This window comes from Cervus canadensis, chromosome 5, assembly GCF_019320065.1.
Source record: "Cervus canadensis isolate Bull #8, Minnesota chromosome 5, ASM1932006v1, whole genome shotgun sequence".
Taxonomy (NCBI): Eukaryota; Metazoa; Chordata; class Mammalia; order Artiodactyla; family Cervidae; genus Cervus; species Cervus canadensis.
Window position 1 is genome coordinate 44,746,375 of NC_057390.1, and position 14,915 is coordinate 44,761,289.

Sequence of the window (14,915 nt, forward strand, 5' to 3'; positions counted from 1 at the left end):
GTGGAAAAAACTTTTAAAGAAAACAAGACCTTTGAGCAACCTGGCAAAGATAAGCTTTCATTCAGTTCCTTTTTACCCCCTTTCTGAACATCTCCACTGCTCCAGGTCTGCGGTAGACCCCATGGGGATACTGAGAAACAAATGGGTGTGCAAAATAAGGAAAAGGATGTGGGACTTTGAATTGGGAGACCTGGGCTGGGACCCTGGCTAGGTCACTCACACTCTGTAATTGGGTAGGTTCCCTAACCTCACTGAGCTTCGGTTTCCTTATCTATAAAACGGGCTCATCAGTGCACGTATTCTATGGATTGTGGGGAAATTTGTTAGATGCATCTCAGAATTCATCAAGGTTACCAGTTTGTAGGAAAATGCCCATAAATGCCCGCAGATGATGGAGGGGCTTTCCACCTCTCATCACCCTTAGTGGTGGGGGAGGCACACTTGGGAGTTGGGTACCTGGCAATGTGGGGAAAACTACTTGCAATTATGTCATATGTTAATTTATATCAGTCAATTATCTTCTTATATTTCTGACAAGAATGCTTGCAAAATAGAGTGGGCAGGGATGCTGAACAACTAGGGCAGGTGACAGAAGAGAGGGTGGCCAGAGGGAAGAGAGTGCCAGAGGAGAAAGGATATGGCCTTCTTCCTCAGGATCCAAAATATCAGCTGGAGCACCAGCCATTATATCCTTGTTCTGGATAGCAGGATGCAGAAAGGATGAACATTGCATGTTGTTGGCCTTCAAAGAAAAGTCTCAGAAGCTACCACACAACACTTCTACTAACATCTCATTGACCATAACTCAATTACATGACCATATCTAGTTGCAGGGAAAGCTGGGGTATTTAGCTTTATTCCAAAGAGCCAGTGAAAACTTTGTGACCCCACAGATTGTAGCCTGTCAGGCTCCTCTATCCGTGGGATTCTCCAGACAAGAATACTGGAGTGGATAGCCATTTCCTTCTGGGGATCGTCCCAACTCAGGGATCAAACCTAGGTCTCCTGCATCACAGGCATTTTCTTTACAGTCTGAGCCACGAGGGAAGCCCAAGTGAAAACTGGGATTTGCAGTACTGTGAAAAAAAAGGAGAACAATATAAGTGTTATGTATCAGTCGGCAAATGCTATAATAATTCTGCATAACAAATCACACAAAACTCAATGGCATACAACAACAAGCATTGATTTTTCCCTCTCAGACCTGTAGTTTGGCTGGGAAAGCTCTGCTTGAAGCCACAAACTTCCCGGGCGTGGATTAAGCCTTCAAATTGGCTCACATCCACCTTCCTCTTTATTTTCTTTGAACCGGCCCTGCCAGGGCACGTTCCTTTCATGGCAAGTGGCAGGAGCCCAGGAAGTTGAGCAGAGACCCTTGATGCCTCCTGAGGCCTCGTGAGTACCTCTTGCCCACACTTCATTGATTAAAACTGGTCACGTGGCCATGCCAACATCAAAGGCAGAAGTATATTTCCTTCATGCTAATGTGTACTACTGCAGAGTCACAAGTTAGGATGCAAGTATAAAACTCTAATACGTGAACAGTCTGAAAAACAGTAAACAATGATTCATCCCATGGCAGAGAACAACTAACATTGCCAGGAAAGGCAGTATCCGTGGTTTTGGTCCCCTGAGACCTCCCAGGAGCCTACTGATGCTGCTGTTTCTCTAACTGTGGTTTCATGCTCTACTTTCCTACTTCTGACGGCCCCACTTTCCAGGTGAGAGAATGAGGCTAGTCCAGCCTCTCATATAAGCTTTCTAGGCCACAATTCCTGGCTCCCCACCTCACCAGCTACCCTGTAGTTGGTTTCTTGGAGGTCTTCCCAAGAGAAGCAGGGTCTCCATTGGGTTCAGGACTCCCCCATGTGGGACCAGCCATCATTTTCCCTTACTCCAGTTCCCAAGGGTCCAGCCAACGTCAGATGCATTTCTCCTGTTTAGTCCCCCAAATGCAAAAGCTTCCTAGAGCTGCTTGTCTCATAGAATAAGGGTTGACAGTACATCTGGCAGACAGTGAAGGCCCAGTTAGCCAAACCCTCAAATCACAGAAAAGCTTGTTTATCTTTCCTGGGGTAAGACAGAGTCTACAGAAGTGAAAATTTAGAACTCAGATGAGCTTTTCAAAGTGTGACCTTTCCAGAGTTTACATTCTCAATAAATCAACCTGCTAAATTGTAATTGGTTGAGCTTAAGGCAAAATTCCGAAAGGTTTGGTCAACATTTTGGCACAAATAACCTTTTGTGTATCTCAGTATTGCCACTCTACTTAGTCCAGTTCCATTAGTAATGTGAACAGCATTTTCTTGAGTACAGTCCAAAGTCAGCGCATACTCAGGAGTTGGTTAAAACAGCCATTTTCCATAAAAGCTGTGACCTCTCTGTTACCACCTTCTCCCTGTATAGATTTTTTTGATGTGGTTTTTGCAAGCTGATTTCTAAACATCCTCTCACAAAAGTTATCTAAAAAACAAGCCATACTTTTCCTGTAAAGTTAAATATCCACCTGCTTTATGGCCCAGTAGTCCTACTCCTAGATACTTTAACCTTAGACAAAGAAAACTTTTATCCAGCCCACACAAAGAAATCTGTGTAAATGTTTATAGCAACTTTATTCTTGGTAGCCATATGCTGGAAAAACCCAACGGTTCATCAACATATGAATGGATAAACAAATTGTGGATTATACATACAATGGAAAACTCTTCTGCAATAAAAAGGAAAGGATTACCAATATATAAAACAACATAGATGAATCTCATAGACATTATGCTGAGTGAAGGAAACAAGACACAGAAGATTATGTACTGTTTGATTTCATTTATATTACACAATCTTAGTTCGTCTGTGCTGCTATGACAGAATACCACAGATTGGGTGACTTAAAAACAGCAGAAATTTATCTCTTACAGTTTGGAGGCTGGGAAGTCCAAGGTCAAAACACCAGCAGTTTTGGTGTCTTGTGAGGGCTTTCTTCCTGGTTCATAGCATTCCCATGCTCTCACTGTGTCTTACATAATGGAATGGGTGAGGGATCTGTCCAGGATCCCTTCTATAAGGGCACTACCATTCATGAGGGCTCTACCTTCATGACCTGATCATTTCCCAAAGACCTCATCTCCTAATACCATCAACATATGAATTTTGGAGGGATATAAACATTCAGTCTGTAATAGACACTAGAAAAAAGAAAAAAATAGCTTATGGTGATAGAAGTTAGAAGAATTGGATTGACTGGAAAATAACAAAGAGGAACTTTCCAAGAAATAGAAATGTTTTATGTCTTGATTGGTGTAGTGGTTCCACTCTGTAAATATATGTCAAAAATCATCAAACTCTATACGTTAGATCTGAGCATTTCACTGTGTGTAAATTATACCTCAATAAAAAAGATTAAAAAAAAAAATCAGGCTATTCCTCAAATGGTCTAAGAGTGAACTTGGGAGAACTGTGTCCTGAACATTTATGGAGACATCAAAGACCTCTGAGCTGGAGAGATGGTTGAGAACATGGTCGACAACTAGCTGGAAACATTTTCATTTTGTATCATCAGTTAATCATTTAGGAAAGGGTTTTCCAAAAATGGAGAATGAGGCCCATTCAATTAGTTTCTTAAAATAATTTTACAAGTGAAAGTGTTAGTCTCTCAGTTGTGTCCAACTCTTTGCGACCCCATGGACTGCATGCAGCCTGACAGCCTCCCCTGTCCATGGAATTCTCCAGGCAAGAATAATGGAGTGGGTAGCCATTCCCTTCTCCGTGGGGTCTTCCCAACCCAGGGATTGCACCTAGGTCTTTCGAATTGTGGGCAGATCCTTTGCCATCTGAGCCACCAGGGAAGCCCCTAATTTTACAAGTGGACCTCAGTAAACTCACATGTCATTACTGGTGACATTTATGTCAAGGCCCCATGGTGCGCCCTTGCTGAGGACCAAGACACTCCAAGCCCTCAGACCTGGGGCTTGGAGAGACCATGACATTTGGGTCACAGCCCCACATGATCCATGAGATTCTGAAGGTGCCAGGGAATTGGAGGATCCTGTTAGCTGTGGGTCAGGGAGCCCAGAGTGAGACTCCGCTCTTCCAACAATCTCTGTTGGATTCTCCAGGTGAGAATACTGGAGTGGGTTGCCATTTCTTCCTCTAGGGGATCTTCCCCATCCTGGGATCTAACTGGTGTCTCTTATATCTCCCGATTTGGCAGGCGGGTTCTCTACCACTAGGGCCACCTGGGAAGCCCCCAATCATCTACGCTGACCAGTAACTCCACCCCAGCCCTGCCAACACTCAATCAGAGAGAAGCTGTGCAGTGACCTTGGACAAGGTGTTTGTTGCCTCTCCTGGGATCTATCCGGGTCCTCAGGCTCCTAGAACAGGTTGTTCTTTATAATACTCCCATGACCAAAATCCTTTTTAATCCCTGTGCTACTGTCACTGCCGGGAAATGAGACAAAGCCTTCTCCTCTGAGCCAGCTTTGCTTTGTCTGATGTGGTCTGAGACTGACTCAGGCCTTAAGTTTTCCTCACAAACTCTCTAGGGCAAGTTCTTTTGGCAAAAAGCTATACTGAAAAAAAAAAAAAAAAAAAAAAAAAACAACCCAGCACACTAACAAGAAACAGTAGAGAAGTTACAAATGAAACTGGGATGTCCTGTCTCTCCTTTTTGGTCAAAATGTTCTTGCTGAGGTAGGGAGCCCACCCAAGCAGGGGGACCACCACTGAATCATGTCAGTTGCTAGTTGGTACCAGTCAGTCTCCTGTTCAGTCGGCCTGCTGGGATGATGGTATACAACTCACTTTAAGGGCTTGGCTAAGAGATGGCTCCCTCCATTTCTTTTCCCCCCAGACTCCATCTTCACAGTCCCATCCAGAACGCAGGGCCTTGTACACACAACCACACCTTCATACCACAACCATGGCACCCAGTTTAGAAACTTCTATATTACTCCCCACATCACATGCACACACAGACCACACATCACACACATACAATATGTATCTAGACAAACACACACACTCGACTCTTGTCAACGCTTGTTCTGGGCAGGAACAGCGTCGGTACTAGCTTTTGTATTCCCAGTGTGTTTCTCAATCCCCAAGTCACAAGGAAACATCACCAGAGGGGATTGTTCTTCTCCCCATCTGGACCATGAATAACTTGCTGATGCACACAGATGATGCGATTTTAGGCAATAGTAGACAAGCTGTCCTTTCAGTCATTCAACCCAATCACTCCAGTTCCATACCATCCTGCCGACGACCACAGTCACTGGCAGAAGAAAACACACTCAGCGAGACCACAGCAAGGTGCTATTATCGGTTGTTAAGGTATTGAAATTATTCTATACTGGTTGTCATACACCTGCTGTCCTGTTCCACCTGAAGACCACACTCCCTCAGCTCTGGCCCCTCTCCTGGGCTCCCCACATTCAGCAACTAAAGGGTTATAGCTTTGCATAACAAGAGAGCCCCAGACTCTGGTCCTGGGTTGTGTTTAGCTGGGAGTAAGCAATGTATCTGTTATTCGTATTTCCCATATTTGTCATTCCTGTTCTCAAGGAATGGGTGAGAAGTAGCTTTGCCCTCTTTTCGGTCTCTTAAGATTGTCAAACATAGATTGCTTATGTATGGATTAAGCCCATCTCTGTGAATGGCGCCATAGGTGGATACTCAGTCGAATACCTCCCAGAGTCCCAGGAGGAACTTTTACCTGCCAGACCTACTCTCCAGGTGGGGCAGACACGGGGCACAGAAAGCGCATCCAGTTCAGCAGACAAACAATGGGTCTGGGGGCGGGGGTGGCTGGACAGCAACAGGCAGGCTCTGGGCCAGCACTCAGCACCAAACACCAGTAGGCCCCATTGCCAAGTTGAGCGCGCAGGAAGCCAGAGGGCCTGCAGGAGGTCGAAGATGGAGAGAGGGCGGGGACTGACAGTGAGGGGGGCGGGGCCAAGCAGGCATCGGTTATTTCCTTCTCCAGCAAGTACCTATGGTACTATGTGCCAGGCACTGTACTAACCCCTCAGGATACTTAGGGAGCAAGATTAGCCCCTGGGGGAAATGTAGGCAGCACTCACGCTAACTGCAGGGTAGACAGAAATGTAGCAAGGCAATTCCAGGGACTTCCCTGGCTGTCCAGTGGTTAACATTCCGTGCTTCCTGTGCAGGGGGCTTGGGTCCACCCCTGGCTGGCCAACTAAGATGCCTCATGCTGCCCGGTATGGCCTAAGGGGGGAAAAAAGGCAATTCCAATCCAAAGTGATGAGCCCCACAATAGGGGAAGTGCTGTCAGAGCCCAGAGTAGGTTCACTGATTCAGACCCAGAGTGTTCAGGAAGTGCTTCTCCAGAGGGCATATGATCTAAGCTGAGACCCTGACAACTGGAAAAGTTGTTCAAATAAATTATTTTCTTACCTATAATTTTATTTATTTATTTATGGCTGTGCTGAGTCTTTGTTGCTATGAGAGCTCTTCTCTAGTTTCAGGGAGCAGGGGCTACTCTCTATTTGCCGTGCACGGGCTGCTCATTGTGGTGGCTTCTCCCTGCAGAGCACGGGCTCTGGAGCACACAGGCTTCAGAAGCTGTGGCTCCCAGGCTCGAGCACAGGCTCGATAGTTGTGGCCCACACATGGGCTTAGCTGCTCCACCGTATGTGAGGTCCTCCCGATCAGTGATCAAACCTGCGTCTCCTGCACTGGCAGGCAGATTCTTTACCACTGAGCCACCACGGAAGCTCCTCAAGTAAACTCTTAATGAAGAGGAAGGAACAGTATGTGCAAAGACCTGGAGGCAAGAGACAAATGGGTTTATTCAGAGAGTGGGAAGGAATTTCTCAAATCTGAATGCTTGGAGCACATGACAGCCGGGGTAGCCCATGAGGCTGGCGTGGATCAGGAGGGAAGCACGTGGGCAGGCAGGTTTCCAAGGGCAACAGAGTGAGTGAATCAAGTGCAAGGGCTGCAGGATAAGCCTCCTAGTTGTGTGACGTTTGGAGGGTCATTTGACCTCCTCTACCTCAGTAGAATGGTTGTAATGCTTACTTCTGCAGGATGGAGACAGATAATGCATGGAGCACACCTAGAACTGCATGGCATATGATGTGTCCATTCATATCAGCCATTAATGGGCCCCTAAATCCCAGGTCAGAAGTGGTTCCAGAAAGGGGGAACAGGCTCTGCCTGCAGGCCTGGACTTGCAGCTAGTCAATAGACTGCTACCTTCAAAGAAGCACTCAGTGTCAAATAAAAAATACTGGCGGTCCAGTGGTTAGGATTTCTGGGGGCCTGGGTTCGATTCCTGGCTCAGGAATTAAGATCCCACAAGCTGTGCAGCCAGTCCAAACATAAATAAATAAATTAAGAATACATTCAACACAATCAACAGGATAGGTACAGTGCTCTTTCAAGTAGCATTTTGAGATTGGCAATGTAATTTCCAGTTTGGCTTGCCAAAGTCTTAAAACTTTTCCTGTGAAGGAAGCACAATGTCCTCCTTTTTAGAGAAAAAAGACTTTTCACCTGAGAAGTCCATGGCCTGGAGTGGGTCAATTTCTCTGTTCCCTCCATCCTACCTGGGCCCATAAGCTCGATGCCCCCTGCCACTTCCCTGTCACTGTGCCAAGACAAATAAGAGAATAATAACTCCTCCCTTTCAAAGGACTGTCTTTTGAGCAACCTGACTGTAGGTACACCTACTGGCCCTTAGGGCTGCTCCCCAGAGAGCTCATCAACCTCCTGGGAGGTCTCCAAGTCACCAGGATGTGGCTGGGTATTGGGTGGATGCACGAAGTATGGTCTCTAAAGGTACAACCTGACGTCTCCTTGTTAGGGCTGCCCTGACCCAATAGCTACCCTTCCAGCTGGGTCTGGCACATATCAGTCTGATCTCAGCAGTCCTTTCAAGCAACAGCATTCTTGGCCACACCCTTATGAGAGATTGGGGTATAGTTCTTTCATATATTAGTTTTCTCTCCCACTTTAACTCCCTGGAGTGAGGAACTATGTCCTCTACTTTGCTGCTGTGTGCCTGACCCCTAGCTTAGTGCTAGACACTTGAGGTTACTCAGTAACCCCTTGGTAATCATACACCTATGATGAGCAAACATACCTAGGTAGGTGTGTATTCCTATGTCCTGATGTCAAGGGCAGTTCTCAGAAGGTTGTTTGAGTACTGTGAAGAATGAGCAAAAAGAGCTGGACTTGGGCAATTGTTTCATAGTCTTGGTCAGGATGGGTCCATACAAAGAGGATTGATTGTAAGGTTTCCTTGGTGGCTCAGTGGTAAAGAATTTGCCTTCATTGTAGGGGACCTGGGTTCAATCCCTGGATTGGGAAGATCCCCTCCAGTATTCTTGCCTGGAGAATCCCATGGACAGAGGAGCCTGGTGGGCTACAGTCCATGGGGTTACAGAGAGTCCACAGGACTGACTAACACTTTCACTTTCACAGTAACCTCAGGGAGCACACCTCCTGGAGCCAGAATTCTAATCTGGTGACTGTTTCCTCCACCCACCCACCCCCCTCAACCCCTCTCTCCCTGAGTTCTTTCGTCTCTGCTTCAAAGTTAAGAATTTTTTCTGCAGGCTTTCAATATCTCCTGCTTTGCAATAACTCATTGTTTTGGGGTTACAATGCTACCCCGAACAGCTTCAACCCTGCATGATCTTACAACTCCTGTGGCCCACAGAATAACACAATAGATTGGTTTCTGTGTCTCTTACTGTGAATGCCCGAAAATCTAATTGGGTCAGCTTGGATCAGCTCTTCCTTGTGGTCTAATTGGTTATGGCCAAAGGTGGGTCTCCCAGGAAAACATGGTCACTCAGGCTGCCCCCACATTTCTGGAAGGGTGCAGATAACCTCCCAATTAAAAGGTCTTTGGGGGTAACACATCCCAAATCTGCTGAACACACCCAATTCCCAACCGTGCGAGAGCCAACAGTAAACTCTTCTTCCACATGTACATTGGCCCAAAGTCGTTCATTTTAAGGATTTCAGGGGCTGCCCACATAGGGCTTCCCTGATAGCTCAATTGGTAAAGAATCTGCCTGCAATGCAGGAGACCCTGGTTTGGTTCCTGGGTCAGGAAGATCCGCTGGAGAAGGGAAAGGCTACTCACTCCAGTATTCTTGGACTTCCCTTGTGGCTCAGCTGGCAAGGAATCCACCTGCAGTGCGGGAGACCTAGGTTCGATCCCTAGGCTGGGAAGCTCCCCTGGAGAAGGGAATGGGTTACCCACTCCAGTATTCTGGCCTAGAGAATTCCACGGACTGTATAGTTCATGGGGTAGCCAAGAGTCGGACTTGACTGAATAACTCTCACTTTCACTTTCCTCTACCCCCCACAGGATATTTAAGGCCCTGGAAGAAGACAGGAAATTTTGAAATAGAAGAATCCTGATCTCTGAGATCTGTTTCTAGTGATAGTGACTCAATCACTCAATCACACAGTGATTAGGTAAAAGTTAGACTATGGGGTAATTTTAGGGGCAGGAACGTGGGAACACAAGCTTGAAAATTGAGCCAACAAGACTGGATCAAAATCAGCAGCTATCTTCAACCATCAGATTGGCAAATATTAAGAATGACAACACCCAAGTTTGGCAGGTTGTGAGTGAACAAGCACAGTCATCTACTGCTGATGGGAGTTAAAAAAAAAATTTTTGAGTGATATTGCTGTAGGGTATCTGGCAGTCTCTACCAAAATTACAAATATGAATCCCACCAATTCTAGGTCTAGGAAAGATGAAAGCCACAAAGTGTTATAAGACAATGAGGACGTGTGGATGACTTTGATGACATGAGCCAACACTCAGCAGGATGTATACCCTTTCTACTGTGTAATGACTCCTCTCCTAACCCTGTATCAATAGCATAACTGAGACCATCAATAACTTTTCTTGAATAATTGTGCCTTTCTCAAATGAAAGCAGGACATGAGATCAGACAAAGCAAATAAGACATAAACCAACTATCCTGAGTTAATAACTGTACTCTTTCCCATTGGATTTGGATACTACCTCAGAATCATCCTCAGTATAACCTACACAGTCCTTCCTAATCAAGATACAACTTTTATTCCATTTTTTATTCATACCTGCTTGCTCCATCCCTGTCCACTGCCCTGCTCTCTGGACAACCCTGTGGGATTCCTCAAGTCAAATGGCACTATATTTGTGATGATATCTATTCTTTTTTTTCTTTCTTTTAAAAAAAATTATTTATTTTTGGCTGCACTGGGTCTTCTCTGCTGTTTGTGCTGGGTTTTCTCTAGTTGTGGCGAACAGGGGCTGCTTTCTAATTGCAGTGTTCAGGCTTCTCATTGTGGTGGCTTCTCTTATTGTAGAGCACAGGCTTCAGTAGTTATGGTTCTTGGGCTCCAGAGTATCGGCTTAGTAGTCGCGGCACATGGTCTTAGTTGCCCCTGGGCATGTGGAATCTTTCTGTACCAGGAATCAAACCCATGTCTCTGCATTGGCAGGCAGATTCTTTACCACTGAGCCACCAGGGAAGCCCTCTCTTATTTTCTTTCTAACCAGTCAAGTGGGCTCAATGCTACCGATCAGATTTTCAAGTCATCATTCGATTTTCCCTTCCCTGAAAGGGAGACCCTGTAAGGACGACCTTACAGGCTGACGTAGGTACAGTCTAAGATGGAGGCCTGGGAGTGATCTTAGGAGCATTTCTTACCGGCAGCCTGACCCACAATGCTGCAAAGTCAGGCTTGTGTTTGCATCTCTAGCTTTTCTGAAAGTCAGAAGAAAGTTATTTGGTTACATTGATCACACTATGATAGGTTGACCTTGTAAAGTTAAACTTTAAAATGCCACAAGTAGGATTTCTCTGGTGATCGAGCCAGTGATTAAGAATCCACCTGCCAATGCAGAGGACATGGGTTTGAGCCCTGGTTCGGGATGATTCCACATGCCAAGGGGCAACTAAGCCCGTGTGCTACAACTACTGAAGCCTGAGCACCCTAGAGCCTGTGCCTGGGGACAAGAGAAGCCACTGCAATGAGAAGCCTGAGTACCACAATGAAGAATAACCCCCACTCATCACAACTGGAGAAAGTCCACAGGCAGCAATGAAAACCCAGCACAGCCAAAAATAAATAAAAAAATTTTTAAAAGAAATGCCACATGTTTTCATTCCTAGAAATTTAACTAAAGCTGTTTCTGCTTTGAGTTGCATAATTTACTTGAAAACTGCAGTCTACTTATGGTTTTATCTGAACGTTTTATGTCAACTTTTGACCCAGAGTACTGAAGAAAATGATGAAATGAGTGATACTATCTTCATTAACACATTTAGCACCATGCCTGAAGCAGAAAAGATGGTCTGTCAATGGTAGCAATGTTCATTTTCCTTCATCCTTTTTTGACAAATAAATATTTTCAAAGTTTATATCTAAGCCAGAGGAGTTAGAATAAACAGCAGTCACATCCTGTACTTGAGATAGGAAGGTTTTTAAGAGATATTATAGTTATTTTCCAAAATTTCTTTTGACATTTGGGACCAGATCATCTTTGTTGCCTGGGAGCTGTGTATCATGGGTTGTTTAGCAACAACCTTGACCTTTACCCACTGGATGCCAATAGCATCCCTTTCTCAACTGTGCCAACCAAAAATGTCTTCAGACGCTGCCAAATGTCTCCTGTAGGGAAAGAAGGCACAAAATTGCCCCCCTCTGAGAGCAGCTAGCTCATCATTGTGAAATCGTTTGTATGAACTGTAACAGCAGGGGAAAAACTCTATGATCAACCACAACTGCCTTATAAAGAAGAAAATCTGTTATGCAATAGGCCTTTTGGTTCAGCTCTGATCACCTGATAGATTTGGACATGCTCAGGTCAGCTTGGAGCTGGATTTGTCATCAGGCAGCCATCCAAAAGTGACCATTCCCAGCAGAAGTGCTAGAGAAACCCTGACAACTAGACCACCCAGAAATGCTGGATACAATATTTTCACAAACATCTTTTAAAATATAGAGTTAAAGTAGAGGGAAAGTAAGAGAAATCTACAGAGGTTCAAGAGGAGAAAACTGAAATACAGGGCTAAGCAAATGCTAACGTTAGAACTCATCCAGAAGACACCTGCCAATCCTTGAGGGCCTAGAGCTTGTGTATTGTCCTAGGTCTTGTGTACTGGCAGTAGGAGCAAGTTCCAGAATCTGTGTGGTCTGGACAGTAGGATTAGAGACTCTTTCATCAAACCAGTACCTCTGAAAGGTAAAACTCTTGGTAGGTGAACTAGAAAAACATGCAGGTTTGATTCCTGGTTGGGGAACTATGAAGCTGTGTAGCCATAAAAAAAAAAAATTATCAAATCACAAATAAAGAGAGCAAAACAAGAAGAAAAGAACAAAAAAAGAATTATGAAAACACCACCAAAGCAATTAGCAAAATGGCAATAAGTTAATAGCTATCAATAATTGCTTTAAATGTAAATATCAATAATTGCTTAAATGTATATGTTCTAATCACATAGAGAGGCTGGATGGATACAAAAACAAGACCCACATATGTGCTGTCTCACTTCAGGTCTAAAGATACACAGAGACTCAAAGTTAGGGTTTGGAAAAGGGTATTTCATGTAAACAGAAATGAAAAGAAGGGAGTTCCCTGATGATAATAGTTAGGATTCTGGGCTTTCACTGCCATGGTCCAGGTTCAATCTCTGGTCAGGGAACTAAGATCCTGCAAGCTGCATGGCAAAAAATAAGAAAGAAAGAAAGAAAGGTGAAGGAACAATACTTACATCAGAAAAAAATAGAATTTAAAACAAGAGACAAAGAAAAACATTATATTATGATAAATGGATCAATACAAAAAGAAGATAGCACTGGAAAATATGTATGCACCCTAAATAGGAACACTTAAATACATAAAGCAAATGTAACAATATAAAAAGAGAAATTGAAAACCACTAAAGAGAATCAAAGAGAAAATTTTAAAAATACACAGAGACAAATGAAAATGAAAACAGAACAATACAAATTCTATGGGATGCAGCAAAATCATTTCTATGAGAGAATTTTATAGTGACACAGCCCTACTTCAAGAAACAACAAAAACCTCAATTAAATCATCTACTCTTACAGCTTAAAGAATTAGAAAAAGAAGAACAAACAACACCCAAAATGAATAAAAGAAAATTAATAATAAATATCAGAGCATAATTATTAATAAATGAAGCAGAGACTGGAAAACAATAGAAAACATCAATGAAACTAAGAGCTGCTTGTTTGAAAAAAATGCAAAACCTTTAGCCAGATTCATCAAGAACAAAACAAAGTGTAAGTCACTCAGTCTTGTCTGACTCTTTGCGATCCTATGCACTATCTATAACCCACCAGGCTCCTCTGTCCATGGGATTCTCCAAGGAAGAATACAAGAGTGGGTTGTCATTCCCTTCTCCAGGGTATCTTCCCAACCCAGGGATCAAACCCGGATCTCCCACATTGCAGGCACATTCTTTACCACCTGAGCCACCAATAATAGCTATCAAGGAAAAAAAAAGAAAAGGTAGCTATCAAGAAAAAAGAGAGGGCCCAAATAAATAAAATCTGGAATGAGAACAAAGACTGCTACCACTGTCTGTTGCACATGGCAGGGTGTCACTCCAGGGCCTTGTTTCAGATGTGTAAGTTCCCCCATCCATTAAACCATTTATGTCTCTGGAGAATAAAAAAAAAAAGAAGCAAAAGAGGAGAAGTTAAAACTGACACTATAGAAATACAAAATGAGATGACTATTAACAATTAGATGACAATAAAATGGACAAACTATAAGAAATGGATAAATTCTTAGAAATATGCAGTCTCCCAAGATTGAGTCTGGAAGAAATAGAAAATATAAACAGACAGGTTACCAGTAATTAAATTGAATCAGCAATTTAAAAATCTCTAAGCAAACAAAAGTTCAAGGCCAGATGACCTCACAGGTGAATTCTACAAAACATTGTGATTCTTCTTAAAGAAGAATAACCTTTATCCTTCTACAACTATTTCAGAAAATTGTAGGGGAAGGAATGCGTCCAAATTCATTCCATAAGGACAGCATCACCCTGATACCAAAACCAGAAAAGACACACAAAAAGAAAATTACTAGCCAACATCACTGATGAATATAGATGCAAAAATCCTCAGTAAAATAACAGACAACTGAATTCAACAGAACATTAAAGGTTTCTTACACCGTGATCACCCTGGAGGAGGGAATGGCAACCCACTCCAGTATTCTTGCCTGGAGAATCCCATGGATGGAGGAGCCTGGCTGGCTAGAGTCCACAGGGTCATGAAGAGTTGGACATGACTAAATTAACCTAGCACGGCACAGCACACCATGATCAAGTGGAATTTATCCCAGGGATGCAAGGATGCTTTCAACTTTTCATTATTAACATTATGTTGGCTGTGGATTTGTCAAATATGGCCTTTATACGTAGGTAGGTTCCCTCTACACCCACTTTGTTGAGAGTTTTTATCACAAATGAGTGTTGAATTCTGTCAAAAGCCACAGGGCATGGCCACAAAAATAGAATAAAATAAATAAAAAATAAATAAATAAAATAGAATAAAATAAAATCAGGCTGTCATGCAGCAATAGATAACTGAGACAACACCCAACAGAAATGTGTACATAAATTCATTAAAAGATAACTATGAGAATAGAAGCACTATTTGTACTAGCTCCAAGCTGGTGACCCTCAAAATGCCCATCAACAGTGGAATAAATAATTTCCAGTATATTCACACAGTGGAATGCTATACAACAATAATAATAAACAAATCATGACCACACACAACAACATACATGATATTCACAAACATTTAGGTCTTTGAACAACAATCCAGACACAAAAAAGAATGTACACGGATTATTCTACTTATACATAATCTTATATAATTTTAAAATA

General features: G+C 43.4%; 1 long non-coding RNA gene across 1 annotated transcript in view; it reads right to left on the minus strand.

Annotated features, from left to right (window-relative positions):
* Positions 1-848: 848 nt before the first annotated feature.
* Positions 849-14,915, minus strand: part of LOC122442604 — a 47,602-nt gene continuing 33,535 nt past the window's right edge. Inside the window, exon 3 of the long non-coding RNA XR_006269673.1 lies at positions 849-1,076. This is a non-coding gene — a long non-coding RNA (uncharacterized LOC122442604). The remainder of the gene's footprint in view (positions 1,077-14,915) is intronic.